This window comes from Culicoides brevitarsis, chromosome 2, assembly GCF_036172545.1.
Source record: "Culicoides brevitarsis isolate CSIRO-B50_1 chromosome 2, AGI_CSIRO_Cbre_v1, whole genome shotgun sequence".
NCBI classification, from domain to species: Eukaryota; Metazoa; Arthropoda; class Insecta; order Diptera; family Ceratopogonidae; genus Culicoides; species Culicoides brevitarsis.
In genome coordinates, this window is record NC_087086.1 from 11,453,964 (window position 1) to 11,475,839 (window position 21,876).

The 21,876-nt window shown below is 25.8% G+C and overlaps 1 protein-coding gene across 2 annotated transcripts in view; it reads right to left on the bottom strand.

Moving 5' to 3' along the window:
* Positions 1-21,876, bottom strand: part of LOC134830964 (neuronal acetylcholine receptor subunit alpha-7-like) — a 175,448-nt gene that overhangs the window by 146,464 nt on the left and 7,108 nt on the right. The window lies entirely within an intron of this gene.

Sequence of the window (21,876 nt, forward strand, 5' to 3'; positions counted from 1 at the left end):
GATTAGATGTGGGAATCCTGATTATACCGATTAGGCCTTAATGAAAGTTACTCTGCATTAAAACTTGTATTTTTCCGCACAAGCCAAAAGCAAACATTTCCTCTTTCTCTCAAACACATCGAAAAATAATGCAGTTTAAACTTAATACGGAAATCCTATAAAATACTTTGTTCAGCAAAAATTTTCCTCACACAAAGCGCAACAGCAAAACGCACGCATGTGTTTTCCTTCTCTGTTTGTGTGTGTGACATCATGAAATTGACAAGTGTTTGTTGAATAAACTTCGTCTCTTATAGGTTCACAAAACGATTGCAACACGATATTTTCGGAATTAAACATTGCCATTTAATATTTGAACACATTTCTCGCAAAAAGTTCTTTGGCGACACAAACAACATCAAACTTTAACCATGCCAACATTTTGAACTAATAAAATCCCCCGAGGCGCACGTCTTTTTAAATAAAATATTTTCTTTATTGCGTGACGTGTTAATTTGTCGGGTTTTCGAATCAATTAAACTACCCGAGTTTTCTTTCGTCATCATCATCATCTTTTGAAGTCGAGTCAAGTCAATCGACCGAACAAAATGATTTCGTATTTTCGAACGAATTTTTGTTAGCAAACAATTACCAAGTCTTTTGTTAGGCGATGGGAGAAAATATTGTTTTGCTACAAATGCGAACGGAAACACTCGCACAAGCGAAAATCAAGTCGAAAAATCATCGAATACAAATACATCAATCATTTATTCACGTTAGAAGTGCCAAGCATACGAAACTTTTTTTTTCTTCTTATTTTTTTTTCTTCTTTCTCTTGACTTCGTTAATCAAAACACATTTCAGATTTGCTGGCATTACATGTGTGTGTGTGTTCAAAGCAAATCGTGGATCGAATCAGAAATTAGACGGAAAAAACATTGATAAATAGACATGATAATGGATTTCGATGTAAATTTGTACTAAAAAAAAGGCGAAAAAACCAGGCAACACCAAAAAAGTAACGAAAACAAGACAAAGACGAATTCAATTCAACTCCTAATTCAATAAAGACCGAAATTGATTGACTTCAATAGATTAAAATAAAAATGGACTATTAATTTGTTGTAACGTTGTTATTGTTAAAAGGGTCCCGTTTCACTCTATCTCTTTCTTATGTGCCGCTGCCTATCGATAAAACTGGATTAAACTTGGATACGTACCGTGGAAAGAATTTAATGGACAAAAATGTTCGTCGCGATGACATTAAAAGTTTTCCTTCCTTGAAATCCGATTAACGTAAGATAATGATGGATTTTAATGAATGACAAGTAAGGCGAAAGTCATGTCGTGGCTTAATCATTTCTTTTGACTGTATACTAAATGATGACGAAACACACGGTTTCTAATTAATATTTATTAGAGAAAAAAACTTTGAAAGTTTTCATTAAAAGAGCTCTAAGAAGAGTATCGTATTTTGCCCAGTGCACATTTAAATTTTTAAAAGTTTTAAAATGTGTATTGAGGCAATAATTTTAACAAGAAATTTGAATTAAAAAAAAATTAATTGTGCATAGGGACAAAAATTAAAAATCTGGGTAAAAAATAATTATTCTTTCGTTTCAAATTACAAATTTTTAGACCCAATGCATATTTTTAATAATTTTTTCCCAGCATGCATTTTTAGTTTTTTCCCAGTTAACATTTTGAATTAATTTTATTTCAAATTTTAACTTTTACCCGATACACATTCTGAATTTTTTTATGTTTCATTTAAATTTTTTTTCTCAATTATTTGAATATTATTTTGAAAATTTAAAGCAAACATTTGAATTTATCTTGTGAAATGGAAAAGTGAATGTTCTAATTTTTTATCCAAATACAAATTTTAGTCAAATCAATATTTAAAAAAAAAAATTAATTTTTTAATTTTTATATTTCGCTTTAAAAATTACTTCACTCTTAATTTTCACGAAATTAAATATTAAAAATTTAAAAATTTTTAATAATTTAAAATTAAAAATTAATTTAAAATTTTTTCCCAGTGCACATTTTATTTTTTTTTTCTTATTCAAAAGTTAAAAAAAGAATATTTTCAATTTTTTTTTGCCTAATTACATTGAACTTAAATTTTACCCAGTTTACATTTTTAATTTTTGTCCCAATGCACATTATAATTTTTTTTAAATTAAATTTCTTGCCATTGCTTGTTAAAATTATTGCCCCAATACACATTTTAAAAAAATTCACAGATTAAAAAAAAAAGACATTAATCCTTTTTAAACCACATTTTTTTTCTTCGAAATGCGGTAAAGAAAAAATGAGTTTTCACACGCTCCCGTGATGACTGATGCGCCAGAATGACACGATGCTCGTTGATGTCGGAAGTAGAGTGTTGTGTGAAAAAAAAATTTGAGCACAAAATAAACATAAACAGCAGCAAATAAATTCAGAGAAACGCGGAAAAAGAAAAAAAACGAGTGAATTGCCACGACAGAATGTATATGCACAAACAAACAGATTTTCTGAAATGTCTACGTGATTTGCATCAATTATTTTATTTTTATTATTTTATCACATCATTTTATGATTATTAGCATTTCAGTGAATTTATTTTCATGCATTATGGAGCTCAGCGTGGCATGGATAAAACAGGAAAGAAGAGTAGATCAAAAGAAATGAAAAAGAAACGAGTGAGTCGAATGATAACGAGTGGAAAAGTGATTCGTGCTCGTTGTTCTGCGATAAATTAAAAGAGGAATGAGGTGAAAAGGAATTAAGTAGAAATTTTATTCTTTTATTTTTTTTGTAAAAATCTTCTTTGATGGATTCCAGAAAAAAATATAATGAAAGCTTGAATTTCCAATTAAAATCTTGGTTCTTTTTCGGGGAAAAATTGTAATTTTGGCCTAATGCCACCGAAACAGACTGACAATTTACCCGAAAAAAACATTTATCTTCCATGTCACGCCGTCAAGCAATGATTATTCACCTTCAAAATTAAATTGAGGTAGAATCTCTTATATTATTATTATTATTATTATATGAATTGTAAATTAGATTCTCATCTTCTTTGTAGCGCACGAGCAACCAGCACGTGCTCTATAAAATAAATTGAATTAATGATTCATCTAAAATAACTTATTTGTGTCTGTTTCTCGGTGTCTTCGAACGCGGTTGGCGTTGCAGGAAACGAAGGGACCCAGAACGGAATAAATGAATTCAAAAATTACTCTTAAACAAGTCGTGACAATTCAAATTGGTCCCTCCTTGAAAAAGTATTGGATGTGAACCACAACGAAAATTTATTGAATATTGACGAATAAATTTGATTTAATTTGACAGTGTTGCAAAACGAGTAAATTTTTAGTGAATTTTGGTAAGTCAAAAATTTCTGGAAATTTTAAATATTAAAAATATTTAATTTTTAATGTTTGAAATTCCAATTTTTATTAACATTAATTTTTGAGGCATTCCGGAATGCAATAAAATATGTTCATTAATTTTAATTTAATTATTTCCCAATAAATAATTTTTTTAATGAATTGAAATTTAACCTTCATTATTTTTTTGTTTAATTAAAAACGTGAATTCCGGGAAACCAATATTATATGAACTCAAATAAATACATAATTTATAAATAAATTAAATAAAACGTTTTCAAGTTGAAAAGTTTTAAAAAAAATTAAAAATAAATAAAAATTAAAATTTTTTAATTAAACTATTTTTTTAAAACGTGAAAAAGACCTTTAAAAAATTATTAATTTTAAATTAATAAATTAATTAATTAAAATAAAAAATTTAAAATTCTTTAAACATTGAAATAAATTTAAAAAATATTTTTAGAATTTTAATTTTTGTTAATATTAAAAATAATTTAAGAAAACTTTAGTTATTTAGTTTAATTATTTTCCAATTTTTTTTTTTTTTGTAAAAATAATCAAAAATTAATCAATTCAATAAATATTTGAAAAAATTAAAAATTATATTAATTTTTTTCGAATTATTTTTTAATATTTTTTTTTTCAAAAAAATATTCTTTTTCACGACCGTTTAATACATCGCCTTTATCCTACTGCGCTTTTATCCAAATCTCGGTCGATAGCTGATTTGTTTATTTTTGTGGGTTTTATTTGAAACGAGAAAATCGAGTGGATGAATGAAAAATTTTTTCACCACCCAAAAAGGAACTTGCGACAGGAAGCTGGAAAGTTTGTCAATTCAAAATGAAAAATATTATAAATACCAGAGGAAATACCATCGGAAAATAATAAAATAGGATGGATAGGCTCAACAACACAACATAAAATGACAAAATGAGAGAAATGTGATGCCTTTTCGCAGAGAAAATTGCGACTGTCTATTTATTTATGTTCCGCAGAATTAACGAGTTGTTTATGTGCGCTCGATCGACGACTGGGCATGGTACTCTTCAAATATTTGCACCCGAAAAATAATACATCGGAATGTAATTTTCAAGAAAGCTCCTTGCCAAATTCATACCTCAGAGGAAAAGTAACCTTTCATTCGCACTTGTTACCCGAGAGTTCAAAGCACACAAAAACGAGGGACACAAAATTGCAAAATTTTGATATCGTTTACAAACAAAAATATAGATAGAAGCCGTGCCCGCTCGAAAAGTTGTAACAATTTTAATTAGTTTTGTTATCGTGTGTCTGTCTGCTTTTCCTCCTTCTCGCATTCCCTTTTTCTCATTATTACGTTTTCTCTGTCGAATACTTACCCGGCACGATAACGCAATTCGAATTTATTGTTTTAAATTGTTTTCTGCTCGATTTTCTCGGGATTTTAACAAACAAACAAAAAAAAAATGGGAGAAGTAGGCCAACAGCTTAGTTCGTAAGCACTTGCGAGAAAAGTGCTTCAAAAGGAGGAAATCTCGGGAGATTTTGAGCGTAATCTAAAAAAAAAAATCGCAGAATCCCATGTCGAAAAAAATAAAAGTTAAATCGTTTTGCAACTTTAAAAGGCATCAAATTACACCTTTTGTAGTTTATTCAAGAATAAAATGGAGTTAACGGGAACACAAAGACGCCATGCTGATGATGGAAAAACGAAAAGCGAGATTTATGATTGACAGGTTCGGTCATCATTATTTTCCTACAAGCGATTTATAAACATAACCAATACTGACAGTTTTTCATTTTCCCCCTTTTTATGTAGAAGTCAATCAAATATTAATGATAACGGCTACCATAGTAGGCAAAAAAAGTTTTTTGTTGAAAAAAATTAATTTCAGCGCATTTCATATTAATTTGTTGATGATTTTTAGATTTTCCGAGTTTTTCTAATTTTATTTTAAGTTTTCCACAAATTTTCCAATTTTTTTCCAAAGTTTTCCATGAATTTTTACTTTTTTTATGTTTTTCACGCGAATTTTTTAATTTTATATTTAATTTTTCCAACAAATTTTTAATTTTTACAATTTTCACTCTCAAGAGTTTTACCATACAAGTTATTCGCGTCGAATAATTTTTCGAAAACTAATTTTTTAAATTTCCCGAGTTTTTTATTTTCAAAAAAATTTCATTTTCTAAATTTCTCATAAATCTTTTATTAAATGTCATTTATGGATGACGCCATTAACGGATAATGGCAAAACTTGAATTAGCAAATGGCAAAAAGATATGACATTACGGACAGACAGACAGACAATCAAATTTTTTCAAAATAAATATTAAAATGTGTTAGAGTAAGACGTTCGAACACAAAGAAAAGTGAAAAGAAAAGGAAAGTCGATCAAGAAATTTTTCGTTGTGTAGCGTTGATTGAATCGATGAAAAGATTATGACAGGACGGGACGAAAAATATGATGTTGTACAAAACGAAGAATAAACCGGAAATTTTTTCAGGCGTCATTAATGGAATGTTTGTTGACAAGACCCACATGCGACTAACCAACCGAAAAAAAATGTTTCTTCAAAAAATTAAGTAAACACAAACCGAGGTTGATTAAAAAAGCGTGAAACAGCAGCTGCTTATCTGTTGCATCCTAATCATTTCCCTGTGTTTCCGCTTTTCATTTTACGGTTTTTAATTCTTGTCTGTCCCTTTTTTCCTTCATTCGCTGCTTTTTTGTGTCTCATCTTCTTATTTATTTACTTTCATAAAGCCATTTTGTTTTTTTGTTGCTTTTGATTTAAAGTCACTCAGTGCATTTCCATCGCAATTTCCCTTGAGATTTTGCATGACAATAATTTCCAGAAATTCATTTCTCTCTTTTCATAGTCAGCTTTTTTTCCCGACATACATTTTAATTATATGCAATTTTGTGTTATTCTAAATAACAAGAAAAAAAACAAGCATGCTACAGGAAATTTTGTTAGAAAAGCAAGTAAAGAGAGAGACAGAGATCATCATTACGTTGAAACGAAAGCTTGACAATAAAAAAAAGTCTACTGAATACAAGAAAAACTCATGGTTGAAAAAATTTTAGAGCATTTCAAAAAAAAAAAACGTTGAGTTCGCTAAGGTTTAACGTCTGAAATTTGTTAAAATGTCTACTGGGTAGAAAATTTTATTTTGTAAATTGAAACAAAATTTTAACTGAAGTATCAACATTTTGTTTATCAACATTATCAACATTTTGACTTCCCCCAGTGCAAATTTTAAAAGTATTTTCAAGCCTTCTTAAATTTAATCCCAGAGCACATTTTGAAATTTTTGTCCTAATCGAGTTAAGGAATAATTTAATTTTTTTAATATTTGACCCAGTTGGCATTTTAATTTTAAATCCTGATGCACAATTTTTCCTAATCTCTTAGGTTATAAATTTTTTGCCCAATGCACATTTTATAAATTAAAATTTAAAATTTTTGAACCCAGTTAATATTTTAATTTTTTGCCCAATGCACATTTTATATATTAAAATTTAAAATTTTTGAACCCAGTTAATATTTTAGAATTTTTGTCCCAATGCACATTTCATTTTGATTTTTTTTTTATTTTTATTTATAATTTTTATTTAAAATAAAATTAAAAATGTTAAATCAATTTTCTTACAACGACAACTTTCTACATCTTTTTTTTTTACAAAAATGTAAATTTAAAAAAATATTTTTTCTAGACTACCTTCTGACAGAAGCACGGACGAGAAAACATTAAGAATGACAAAAAAATGTAATCAAGGAAATAAGTCAGAAATTTTTTCAAAAATGCTTATGATGTTTAAATAATAGATTTTTTTTGCCTGACAAAGCAAAAAACTCTTTGTGATTTTCAGTGAAGTGCACTTTTTTGTGTGTTGTAGTTAGCAGAAGAATAGAAAGTTGACAGACAAGAGATTTAATTAAGGAATTGGTTGCCCTTCCTTTCTTTCGCATGAAAGATCGACGCCTGATTGCACAAAAATTTCCTGACGACAAAAAAAAAACACAAATTTTCTTCATTCATAATTCATCTCACATTTCACATACTATTTTTTTTATTATTTTTATATCAATTTTTTTTGAAGAATTGAAAAATATATCCACGAATAAAAATAATACGAGAAAAAAATCAAACGCAGAAATTGTTCGAAGGAAAAGAAAAATAGATGAACGAACAATAATGATATGTTTCTGATGTGCAATTTTATATTCAATGAACTGGAATTAGATTTGAGCTTTTTTTATTTTTTTTTTATCCGAATCAAGTTATTGAGTGAAATGTGACACACGCATCTAGGATTCTGTTTTTGAGATGCGGATCGAAATTTTTTATTAATCGAAAATAAATATTTTTTTTTTGTTTTCTGGAAAGAAGGACAGAAAATATAAAATTCTGCTCACTCTTGAAAATGGCATTCAAGAAGACAGCCCACTAATTAGACAAGAATTATTATTTTGATTGTATCCTTTTTCTAAATTGTGTGTGTTAAAGTACATTAAACGCCCACACGTTTTCCTGTGAAACGCACAGAGAATAGATCATGTTCAGTCATGCCTGGACTACAGACAAGCAGAAGAAAAGGAAAAATAAAAAAAAAAAACACCAAAAGCAGATACGACGACCATTAATGAGATATAATAACGTTAAAAGCTTATTGCTGTTATTGTTTTGCGAGTAGTTATGGTTCTGTTCTGTAAATGTTTTGTCGTAGGTAGCGGAGAAAAAATTGTTGTTTCAAATAAAACTTTTTTTTGCAAGGCAAGAGAAGGGAAAAATGTGGGGAAACAGCTTAATGAGACCTTTTAAACAAAAACAAAGACCTAGATTGTTTATGTGTTTCTCGTTCTCTCTTATGTCGCGTCTCTTGTTGAAGGCTTTACTAATGTGTGTATGCGCGCCGCCGGTCGGTAGGTAGGTAGTGCAAACGACAGAAAACGAGAAAAATATGGAACGCAATTATATCTCTAGAATAATAAGAAGTAGGTTGGCAAGTACAATTGCCTCGGCAGAACAAAAAGGAATTGTAAGTGTCATGGGAAAACATAATTTAATTTTTATTTTATTCATCTTTGGTGTTGAGACAAATATGTACCAGTAAACGTGCACTGCTTTGGGATGCGGTAATTATTGTTCAGACAGTATTCGAACAAGGGTTTGAAAAAGGAAAGTTTTAACGACACAGAGGGTACGTGAAATCATTAACTAGAATAACTTTATTATTTTTTTTCGAAACTTAATTTTCAAAAATAAATGTGTTTTTATAATTTGATATAAAAAATATTAAATTTTAATTTTTTTTAAAATAAATTAGGTATTTATTTATTCGAAACTTTTTTTAAAATAATTTTTTTTTATAATTTAATAAAAAAATATTAAAATTTTATTTTTTTTTAAATAAATTATTTATTTTATGATAAATTAATTAAATTTTAATAAATAAATTTACTTAGTACAAAATTAAATTTATTTATGAAATTTAAAGAAATTTTAAAAAACACAAATTAATTATTTTTTTTTCATTTATTAAATTTTAATCACTTAAAATAATTGGAAAATAATTAATTTTTGAATAAAATAAATTTGAATTGTTAATTATGTCTTAATTATTAATTTTAAATGTTAATTATTTTATTCTTTTTATTAAGTATATTATTAATATTTCAAAAATTTTTAAAAATAATCAATTTTATTTTAAATAATCAAATATTTTTATTCATTTAGGTATATTAATACTTTTTTTAAATAAAAAGTAAAGAACACTTCTAAAACTTAATGTTGTAAAAATTATTTTTTTTTTAAATAAAATTAATTTAATATTTTAAATATATTTTTATTAAATATTTTAAATAATTTATATTAATTAAATTACCTAATTATTAGTTTTTTTAATTAATTAATTATTTAATTAAAATTTAATTTAATGTAAATTTTAAAATTTTTCCAATTAAATTTTGAAAAATATTTAAAGTTGTCTTCAAAAATAATATAAAAATATACTTATTTTAAATATTTATTAATTTTGATAAAAATCTAAAAATTTTAAAATTAAAAAAAAAATATATAAAAAATCTTAAAAAAAAAACTCAACAAGGAAATAAAAAAAACTTCTAGCCCTACTTTAGCAAAAATGTCATCTTTGTTGATTGAATACAGTTGACATTACTTATTCAAACATTTTTCACAAACTTCTTGAGAAAAGAAAAATAAAAAATTATTTTATTAATTATTCATTTTAACAATACAACTTGAGAATACACAAAAAAAACTGGAATCTTCCCCCATTTGGGTCCGATAAATTTTCCGTAAATACAAATTAAAATTGGTCAACGCACAATCCCCCACATAAATATTTGAAGAGACATCGCCTCTCCCAAAGATTGTGTGTCGTCATAGGTCGTTTCTCCTCCTTCAAAACTTTTTCCTCCTGCACAATCTCTCATTGTGTGCACGAAGGAAGAAAAAAACATTTAAATAATACGCTTTGTACATAACAGAAGAAAAAAATCATACAATGTTTTCTCCGTTTGCTTTTTTGCTTAGGCATTTAAATTGTAGAAGGTACCCTGGATCAAAAGTGTCCATCTTCTATTATTGTTATTTCTTTTTAGTATTTTCATAAGTGTTTAAGTAAATAAATATAAAAGACAAACAGAGAATTATTTTATTTAAAAACATTTCTCTTGTTGTTGATTTTTTTTGCTGTGCCGCACCGCAATGAATTCTAGTCCAAATAATAAACATAAAAAATGGAAACAAAAAAAATTTTAAATGACTCGAGAGTAGACAAAACGAATGGCGAAACAACAGTGCCAAAGCAATAAAAAACAAAAGACAAAAAGTGTCACTTATAAAAGTATAACAATCAAAAGAATTATGACAAAATTTATTTATCTCGGAATGAATATTATTTTGTTGCGTCTTGTGAAGATGAATGTACTTAATTTTTTTTTCTTCTTAAAACCACCATCATCGTTTTTTTTTGTCTCTGAACAATAACAACATAAATAAACGACAAACGTAATTAGTCAGTTATTTTTTTTTCTTTTACTTTCTTATTTCGTTTTTTTTCTAAAGATTTAGGTTGTTCCAAAATAAAATAAAATTATAATTATATCAGATTTTAAGGTTCAAAAATTTAATTTTTTTCCATTTTTATTATTAATTTTCCAAAATAAATGATTTTTAATTATGATTTTCAAAAAAAAAAAAATATTATTTAAAATTAATTTATTATATTTCTAATTAAAAAAATTAAAACGAAATTTTTAAAGTTATTTTATTTAATGAATTTTAAATTTTTATAAAATTTAATTTAATTTATTTATTTTTTATTATTAATTTAATTTTAATTTTTATTAATTTTAATATATTTTTTTAGTATTTAAATTTGAAAAATATTTTTTAATTTGAAAAACAAAAAGAAAATAAATAAATTTCAATATTTAAAAAAAATTATTACTTCGATTTTAAATTTTTTTAAGTTTCATATTCAAATTTGTGAAAAAAGCTACAAATACTTATAAAAAAAAAATAAAAAATCACAGTTTCACTTTTATCACTCAAATTAATTAAATTAAATTAATTGAATTTTTTAAAATTAATTTAGTAAATTTAATTATTTATTTCTTTAATTTAAAAAAAAAATTCTTTAAAAATATTAAAAATTCACTTGGATCAGCCTCATTAAACTTTTTTTTTTCTTTGTACTACCTCATCAACAAGACATTTTTCATTTACTTTGATTGATCCCCCAAAATGATGTCTTGACAGTCCCAATCTTTGATGATGAGAAAAATTTTTGATCCCCTCTGAAAATTACTTTTTAAGCTATGTTCATTGCGTAACAAAGGAACCCTTTTACACAATTCATTAACAATTGAAAGTTTTTTGGTTTGATCCCAAGTCGCTCATTCGTTTCGTGTCGTCGTCGTCGATGTCGTTTATTCGTCTCATTTACAAAGTTGACTTATTATTTAATTATTATTGGTCGTCTTTTGCCTCATTAAATTTTAGCTCCGAGCTGAATTGGAAACAAACGTATGTTTTTTCACGACCATTGACAAAGTAATGAATTATCTTAAAAGAAATGACCTCACGTTCAGGGGCCTCATTAATTATGAAAAAATAATTTGTTGCAAAAAGTCAAAAAATGAAAACTTTAGTGAAATTTTGGGATAGAAAATTTATGAACTCAAAACCGCTCATAAAAGGTTTCTCGTAGAAGACACGAATCGCACAATAAAACTCAAACAATAGACACATGAAAATCATAATAAGGGTCTTCGTAGAAAAAAAAATATTTCATTCTATTTGAACCAATGAGCATTTCATTTTAAATAAAATTTTAATTCTCCGTTTTCTGAAGAGGGCGAATAAAAAAGTTTTAATTTGAAAAGTTATGATGTTATAAGTGGCTGGCCCCATCATTTATCCTTCACTCATATTTCGAAAAAGCTAAAATTAAATTGTTCAAATTTTTCTGTGGTTTATTTGTTGTTGTTGTATTGTGTGTGTGTGTTTAATAACGTGCGAGAATGGTTGAAAAAGAAATGAGTGATGAAAATTCTAGTATGATAATTATAAATAAATTTAAAATCTCGAGTGATTATTATTTTATGGTTTATGCAAAGTTGGATGTCAAAAAAATTTTTTTAACGAAAATTTAATGAGAATTTTTCCGAGACTTGAATATCAAAGAAAATTTCCAGCGAAATTTTTTCCAGCTACTTAATCCTTGAAAAAATGCTTTCTTTGTTGTTGTTATTAATTTTTTTTTTTTCAAAGAAACAAGAAAAAAAATCACATTTAAACAATACTATTTTTTCATCACGCGCTCAAGTCTGGCATTTTTTGATTGCACTCTTGTCTCACGGCAAACATTTGCACAGCAGCGCTTCAGATATTTCATTAAAAACATGAAGGAGCAGTTTGTTTGTTGCGAATTGTGCGAGAGAGAAAACATAATAAATTTTATGTGTGCACAACAAATAACCAGGCGCACGCGCACACTCGCCATGCATCCCTTTTTTGCGGGCACTAGTCCTCTGGCTTTCCCGAAAAATGTATCAAAAGTACCTGCTTTGATTGTTTCACTGTGATGTTGAGCCCTTTTTTGAAAAAAAAATGTGAAAAAAAGGAAAAGCAGGCATAATAGTAGAGCCAAAAAAATAACAATATAGCAGAGAACATCAAGAGAATTTTATCGTATTATTACAACAATAACACAATAAATAGTCTGTTTTTATCCCTTTTATGATTCTGGTGGTGTGGAACAACATAACTCTCCTCGACAATAACAAAAACATTGCATTTGAGAAAATGTCGTTTTGGTAATCTGTTGGTTCAAACACACAAAATAAGCGTCTCTGATGGGATTGGAATATTAAATTGAGATGTTTCTTGGTGCAGGACAAAAGCGCTTTTTTATTTAAAAAAATATGTTAATATTTGATTATTAATTTTTTCTTGCAGTTTTTAATTGGTTTTTTGAGTTAATTTTTGCGCTTTTTCAATAAATTTAATAAAATAAAAATTAATTATTTTTTTTTCTCTACTTAAAAATTTTTTAATATTTATTTTTTTTTAATTTTATTAATTATATAATTTTAATTTATTTAGTTTAAATATTTTATTAATTTTATAATAGAATATTTAAATATTTATTGTTATATTTTTTTATTTATTATATTTATTATTTATTAAATTTTAATTTTATAAATTTTAAATATTTTAATTTTATTTTATTGAATTTATTATTAAAACAAAAAATTATTAAATTCAATAAGAATAAAATTTACATTTGAAAATAAATATTTTACAGCAATTATTTTTATCATTCTATGTTTAAATATTTTTTAATTAATTTTTATTAATTATTTTAAAATATATTTTTATCAATTATATACAATTTTAAAATAATATGAAAATTTGTAGATATATGATTGAAAATAAAATCGAAAAATAAAAGCAAGAAAAAATTTAAAAAAACCAATTATATTTTCCTTCAAAAAATAAATATTAAATTAAAAATTAATACAATAACAAATAAATAATAGAAATTTAATAAAAAATAAAATTAAAAAAACTTTTTTTTTTAAATTAAAAAAATAAAATTACATAGGTAAATTATTTTTTTAAAATAATAATAAATAAAAAATTCAATGCAAAATTATTTTTAAAATATCAAAAAAATATTGAATATATAAAAATATTTAAATCAAAAAAATTTTTAAATTAATTATTTTAAAATAAAAAAAAACTAATTAATATTAATAATAAAAAATAAATAAAATTAAAATAAATATTTTTCTTAAATCACGGACCGACAAAAATTATTTCACAAATTTCCGATAAATTTTACTGCAAAAGGAACGATATAAATTAATATATATATATATAAAACTAAACCCAATAAACCATTCCAGGAGGCTTAAATGGCAATCATTTTCATTCCTAAATTAATATAATTAGTTCGAAACTGACATCCCAGTTAAAGCAATAATTGACCCAAAAATATCCAATTCACACAAATACACACTCACTAAGAGAGAAACTAAAATGCCCGTTCGCATTATTATTTTATTCAATGAAATGAAAATGTTTGTTTGTTTACATCCACATTTGGAAGGTATTTTGTCGTCTCTCGTATGTTCATTAAGTTCCGTACTTTATTATATTAAATACAAGAAGCGACATTCATTCCGAATTAAGCTTGTTTTCGGAAACTTATTTCCCGCACACACTGCGTCACACAAAAGAAAATAACTTTAGTTTGTTATCTCCATCTCACATTTGATGAATTTACTTTTTTTTTTGGCTTTGCCTTCCTCCCTTCTTTAATAACATGAATGGTTCACAAATGAATGAATTTATGATTGGCATAAACTTTTTCTTGTCCTTCTCGCATTTTTTTTCGTCTTCCGTTGTTGTCGTGCGTGTCGTGGTGCGTCTCTCAAAATAAAAAATAATTGAATTTATTTAGAAATTAGGTTAGGATTTTTCTCTCGTACAATTTTTTTTTGCTGCTCGGTAATTGAGAGATATCAAAGCTTAACAACTCTTGTGGGAAAAGCAATTTTTGTTGTTTTAGTTTAATTTTCATCAAAAAGGTAAAGTTTGGCCAAAAATAAAAAAAAAGTTTGAGTCAAAGTCGAACGAAGGTCGGACATCAAAAGAATATTTTGTGGACTTGTCATACATTTATCGCATTAAATATTCAAACATATCAGAAAATTTTTTATCATGTCATTTTTTTTTTGTAAAATATTCATTGACAGGTGTGTGACATGTGAATGACTTAACGGGAATTAAAACCTTTTTTCATCACACACATCACTCTGGAGTCTCCGGAGAGTGCGAAATAACTGAAGGTCGACATGATTTATCAAAAAAAAAAAAAAAAAGATGACTGTCAGAGATAATGAAGCTTATAATCAGTAAAATTATCTGGGAGGCAAAAAAAAAAATGAAATTAATATCCGATACTTAAACAAACATTACACGAAAAAAAAATGAAGGATCCGCGCCATCAACATTGCCTCATCTCTCATCATAAATATAAATGAAAATGACACACAGACTCTCATCCATCGTAATTATTATTAAAAATCCAGCTGGCTTTAAAAAAAAAAGACATTTGTGATTTTTTATGAACATTAAACAGACACGTCTGTCTGTCTTTTGATTAAAATCAAATATAATTATATTGAAAAAAAGTGTCATGAGGCTGATTTTTTTTATTTATTAAATAAAATAAGAAAGTTAATAAGAGTATTGAAAAAAATTATATTTTTAGAAATATTTCTAAAAAAAAATTGTTTTAAATTTAAAAACTATTGATCAATGAAATTAAATAAGTTTTCGATATAAAAAATATTTAAAAAAAATTTATAAAAAATTAAAAAAAGAAAAAATGTAAAAAAAAAATTTTTTAAGTTTTCAACTTCTAAAATCGATATCGCGAAAAACATCAGGCACGCCATAACTAACATTTTTGTCTATGAAACATATGCTCTGTGACGTATAGTTTTCGAAATTACCTCTTAACTTAACTTAACAAGTTTTTCGTGAAGACAAGATATAAAAATAATAAACATCATAAAAAAAAGTAAATAAAACCTCTCAGGAACAAATTTTGTAGGGCAAACTCAAGATAAATAAATAAAAAAAAAATAAAAAAAAATGTAAAAAAATTAAATAAAAAAAATAAATATAATTCAATTAAAATAAATAAAATTAAATAATTAAACTTTAATAAAAGAAATAAATTTTTAAAAATATGTAAAAAAATTAGTACTTTTTTTCTATTTTTGCATAAAGGTTCAACAGAAATGTTTCTAAAAATTTTTTTTATTATTTTAAAATATGAAAATATTTAAAAGTTGCTTTTAAAAAATCAATATAAAATTTTTAAAAATTAAACATAAATTAATTTTTTCCATTTTACTTTCAGGTATTTATTAAATAATTAAAAAAAATTGAATAAAAATATAAAAAATTCTTAAAAATTAAATTTTTAAAAAATATTTCAAAAATATTTTAGCAATTTTAAATAATTTTAAAAATATTTTGTGAGACAAAAAAAAAACATAAAAAATTCTTAAAATTTGAATTTAAAAAAAAAATTAAAAATATTCTTAGCAATTTTAAATAATTTAAAAAAAATATTTTTTAATTATTTTGTGGGACAAAAAAATATACAAAATTACTGATTTTGAAAAAATAATATATTCAATTAATTTTTTATTTTTAATATTTATTTTTGATTAAAAGAAAAATTTAAAAATACGCTCAATTACCACCAAAAAGCGATCCGCCTTTTTTCGAATCCTGAAGAGCTTTAATCACAATTGTGTGGTTTTTGTTGCTGCATAAATATGCAAACAAGCAATAGACCGCGCAACAGCAGGAAAAAAAATTCTTCCTACTGAGAATTTTATGCACATTTTCGTTTTGCATATTCATTGGCTTTGTATATGAAAAAAAATAATAAAAAATCCGAATGAATATAGAAACGAAATTAAAAAAGTGTCTACAACAGAATATATAAAAATATTGCACAATTTTAAATTCAAAACAATTACAGTTTGACTCTTTTATTTGCGCAAACAATTCAACAAAGGCAATTCCTGTAAATGATCTCCCTTTGTGTCGACATGCAATCAAATGAGATGAGAAACATTGTTGCGTGTAATGAAAAGTTTTTGCTTTGGTGCTAATTAATAACTGACCTTTCTCTCGGAATTGCTATTGATTTGCATTCTAAATCATTTTTTTATTGTTCCTGTCCTTACTCAACTGCCGTTATTGAGATCACGCAAAGCTATGGCGATGATTGAAGAGTTTTGTATGAGACGTGAAAGACGAGAGAAGGGGAGAAAATGAAAGAGAAATGTAATCACAAAGGATTTATTTAATATAACACGGTATGTTTTTGGAGCGCACAATATACTTGGAACACTTGTCGTACACTTATATTTATTTTATTGTAGGAGACAGGCGAGTAACTACAAGCTACAAGTTTATTTGCCGTCTGTACACTATGAAAAATTCATATCTCGCGTCATGTGTCGTAAGTTAAAATATCCAAACAACAACAAAAAATGTACATTGGGGCAATTAAAATTTTAGAATGTGCATTGGGGCAATATTTTAAAATGTGCATTGGGGTTAAATTTTGAGAAGATGCATTGGGATAAAATGCACTTCAATTCACATTCAAAGACTTTGCCCCAATGCACATTTCAAGATTTTGTCCCAATTTACATTTTAAAATATTGTCCCAATGCACATTTTGAAATGTTGCCCCAATACACATTCTTAACTTTGCCCCAATGCACAATCTTAAATATCGACGTAATTCATATTCTAAAATGTTGCCCCAATGCACATTTTTTTTTGGTCGATTCCTGTGTCTCGCAGATATTTTAGCTTACGAGACACGTATTTCTTACAGTTCATGTGGAAATTTCAGTCAATATCGATAACGATAAAATTCAATGATGGAAATCGTAACAAGAAGACATATGGATTGGATAGGATGGCAGGCAGTTTGAATTGAAATGTTCAATATTCACATGGATAATCCTCTTGTATTGTGTTTCTTATGCCTCTGTGCATCGAAGATCTCGCAGTTACCATACACAAGATATTCAATTTCTGCAAAGGACAAGTAAAGCAAGTGCTTTTGATGTAACAATAATAATAAAATCGTCAAGGTTCAACATTCAATGAGAAATTTCAGAAATATTGCTTTTGAAGTGGTCTTGAATAAAATAAGAGCAGCTGATGAATTTGAATTCTAGTTTTATTTTTGGGGGGATTTTGTATTTATAAAGACACCCTCATTAGAAAATTCAATGGAAATTTGTGTGTCTTAATCAAGGTTGTTGCTAATCAAACGAACCTGTACAATAAATTTTGCACAAAAGAAACTGCGATAAATTATACGGGGTAGGGAACAACTGAAATATAAATGACGATGACAAGGAAAGAAATGAAGAAAATTTTCGTGAAAAAGTGAGAATCGCATTTTTCTTTTGACCCAGTGAACATTTTCAATTTTCATCCCAGAGCATTTTTTCATTTTAAGCCCATTGCACAATTTATAATTTTCTATTGAATATTTTTTAATTTTGGAATTTTAGAATATGCATTAGGTCAAGTTTTCAGAATGTGCATTGGGATGAAACTTGAGAATTTGCATTGGGATGAAACCAAAACTCATAATTTCGACCTATATCACATTTTACTTAATTTTTATTTATTTTTCAATTTTCGCCCCAATGGATATTCATTCCATCCTCATAAAATTTCGTCCCAATACACAAAATAAATTTCAAACGTCTGCTAAATAGCGTATTTTTATGTAGAAAACGCGTTAAAAAGGGAAAATACATTTTCAATCAATTTTTTATGGGTACCTCCCACACACATAAACGACGCATGTACGAGACGAAACTAAGTAATGCCTTTGTAGGTAACTGCAGATTAGTATCGAGATGCTGATACAATCGAAATGATTATTATGAAGGATTAACATGGTTCTCTTTTTCTTCCAGACATATACTTTGCTAAGCAAATATTCGGATCGAAATTTGTCACGTTCAATTCTTTCTTTTCTTTGAAAGACACATAAAGAGATTCCTTTTTGTGTTGCTCGTAAAAATTCATCATCATCATCAAAGTGAGGAAAAACAGCTTACTTAGGACGAGAGAGAGACTTTCGCATTGAAACGGATAAAGAACGGATAATTCGTTATTTATTGATGCATGTATCTATTAAATATTGTCTTCATTAACAGTGTTTGTTTTGTCTTTGATCCATCGAGCGTGACGTTAAAAGAGATATTCAAGGAAAGAGAGCATTTGGAACGAAATAATGGAAAAATCTGTTTCAGATGACCAAACTTTTGTTCGTTTTTCTTAATACTTTCTAGAAAATTACATTAAAAATTGGACCCGTATCATTCGTTCTACCCATAGAGCAATTTTTAATATTTTTTTTTGACCTTGAAGCGAAAAATTTTTTTCAAATTTTTCAAAGATTTTGCATTTTATAAATAAAAAAATAGATTATTCATTGATTGACAATTTTTTAAATGATTTTTTCGTCTTACTTTCTAATGAAATTTTATAAAAATATATAAAAACTTTAAAAATAATTTTTGGATTTTTTCAAATATTCAAAGTATAATTTTATAAAATTTTATTAAAAAGTAAGATGAAAAAAACTTTTAAAAAATTTAAAAGACTTTTCTCTGGAAAGTATGCAATCAATATCAACTTAAAAATTTTTTTTTCTTATTTTTGTATGCAATGATGCTTACAGGTTTACTTAAAATTTTCTTTAGTTTTCCCCGAATTTTCCTACGCAGATTTTATTTTTCTTGCTACAAAACCTTAAGTCAATATAAAACTTTTAAATAGGAACTTTAAGAAATTTTTAAAGACATTTATGAGTTATTGCATTACAAAATTTGCAATTTTTTCTATTTCTTACAAAAAAAAAATAAATAAAATAAATTAAAAAAAATTATTTTTTTTATTGTAAATTTTTTAAAAAATATTAAATTTATTTGAACTGAAAAAAATAAATTTTGATTAAATTTTGGTCTTGAAGTCATGAAAAAAATTCATTATTCATAAGAAAATTCTTCAAAAAGAGGATAAATTTAAAAGTTTCATATATTACGAGCTCTCAAAAGCAACAATTAGACGTTATCTTATCTCGACTTGTCCCATTTTTAAATGATTTTTCATTAAATGGCCTTATTCCTTAACTCCTGCCACATCTGCGATAAATTGCTCTCAATTACAAACATTGCTCACGTAAAATTGCCTGTTAATTTAAAATAAATGACTCAATTATCGTCCAAATCTCGCAAACACCGACGAAATATTTTTCATCTATCATAATTTTCCGGTAGACAGCAATTTATTCAAAAATTTTTTTTTGGGCAATGCACCACCTACCCAATCATCAATAAATTTTTCCGTATCTATAACTAATATAAATGAGAGAGACAGAAAAAAATTGAATGCATGTAACATTACTAAAATGCTATCAATTCGCCAAATGTGTGAACAAATTTCGTTACTTGCGAAAAAAAAAGTTAAAAAAAATAGTTTGTCATCACTTTTTTTTTATTTATTATTCCCTTTTTTATGTTCATTTATTCATTCATTCATTCACGTGTGCCATCATTGGCCCGTATCAACTCTCCCGTATAATCGAGTCACTTTTGTATATTTTTGCGCAACAAAAAAAAAACATGCATAAATGCAGAGACAGAGAAATATTGAATCACATTTCAATTCAGATTTGATCACAAATTTTAATTAAAAACTTGAAATTGATTGATATTGAATGAGAGCGTTGGCATCGTTGACTCGTGTATTGTACGCGGAGAAAATTTTTACATTAAAATGCGATTCCATTCATCTGTGTGACTATTCATTATTATTTATGAATTGTATCGGAATTGTATTTAATGTCATTATTATTGTTATTGAATTTGTGTCATCGTTTTTTGGCGAATATTTTTGTTGCGGGAGGCAAACAACGCGAACCGAGGTTGATGATGATGTTTTGCAAATTTATTACCAATTCAAATGATATTTTTGCTGTCCTTTTTTCGCTATTTAAGTTAATTGACCTAATTTTTGTAAAAGAAAGAATTTTTATGGAAAAAATTAATTTTATAAATGCACCGCAAAGTTTTTTTTTTTTTTACCCAGGAGAATAATTTTTTTTGAATTTTTTTTTTAATTTTATTTATTTCTAAATGATAATTTTAAATTTAAATAAATTTAAAATTTGTTTTTTTTTTAATTTTAATTTAATTAAAACAATAAAATTAAAAAATCCTTTTAAGGTTTTGGGGATAGAAAAAAAAATTAAATTAAAAAAAAATGGAAAAAATATTTCATTTAAAAATTTTTCTGAGGTTTAAGAAAAAAATTATTATTTTCATAAAAAAAAAAATTTTTTTGAAAAAATCATTCAATTTACTTAAAAAAATAAATCCTCAGGACATTAAAACGTCAATTCGTCCCGTAAGTAAAACTCTATTAAAAATTCTACGTTCAAAAGCTCAAACTGAATATTAATCAGAGTGCCAGTCAATCAGTTGGCATAGTTTGTTGTTTTAAGAGCACAGCCATCATGCAATGCCATAAAAATATGAGAGAACAAATATCCGCCATAAATCAGAAGGTAAAAGCGTATAAAGTGTATTCCCACAAGTTTGTTACATATGTAGCGGATTGTTGTGCGTCGTTCAGGTTCTCTCATCAATTTTTTTTTTTGCGCTCGAACATGTGAAGAGATAAAACGACATATGGATGGAGGGCACTTTTTTCCGTCAACGAATGGCGGAAATCAACGAATGGCGTTTCGGGGTAAATTTGGGAAATTTTGAACGTTTTGACCTCATTGGTTAACAAAAATCAATCAAATTTTTAGAAAGTTTTATAATTTTTAAAAATAATTTCTGATAAACTCTGATTTAAAATATTTTTTTTTTTTGTTTAATTTAATTAAAAAATGTAAAAAATTTATTATTTATAATTTATAAATTTTTATATAGAAAATTTTCCGTTTAAAAATATTTCAAAAAAATTTGTCTTAAACATCTTCTCTATAAATTTTAAATTTCTACTGAGGAAGCAAAAATACATATTGCAAAACTATTTAAAATAACTTTTCCCTTAATTTTTTTATCCAATTATGGTTTTTCTTTAAATTAATTACAATTTATTAAAAAATGTTTAAAAAGTTATTTTTATGGAAAATTTTATAGAGGTTTTAATATATTTTACAAAAAAAATAACTTTTTTATCATTTTTAATTAAACCTATAAATTTAATACAATAAATAAAAACCACATAAATTTAAAATTCAATTAAATTGTTTAAAAAAAACTATTAAAACTTTGTATTTTTATAATGAATAAATATTCAACAACATCAGCTCAAAGTTTATTTAAAAAAAAAATCTTATAAGAGTTT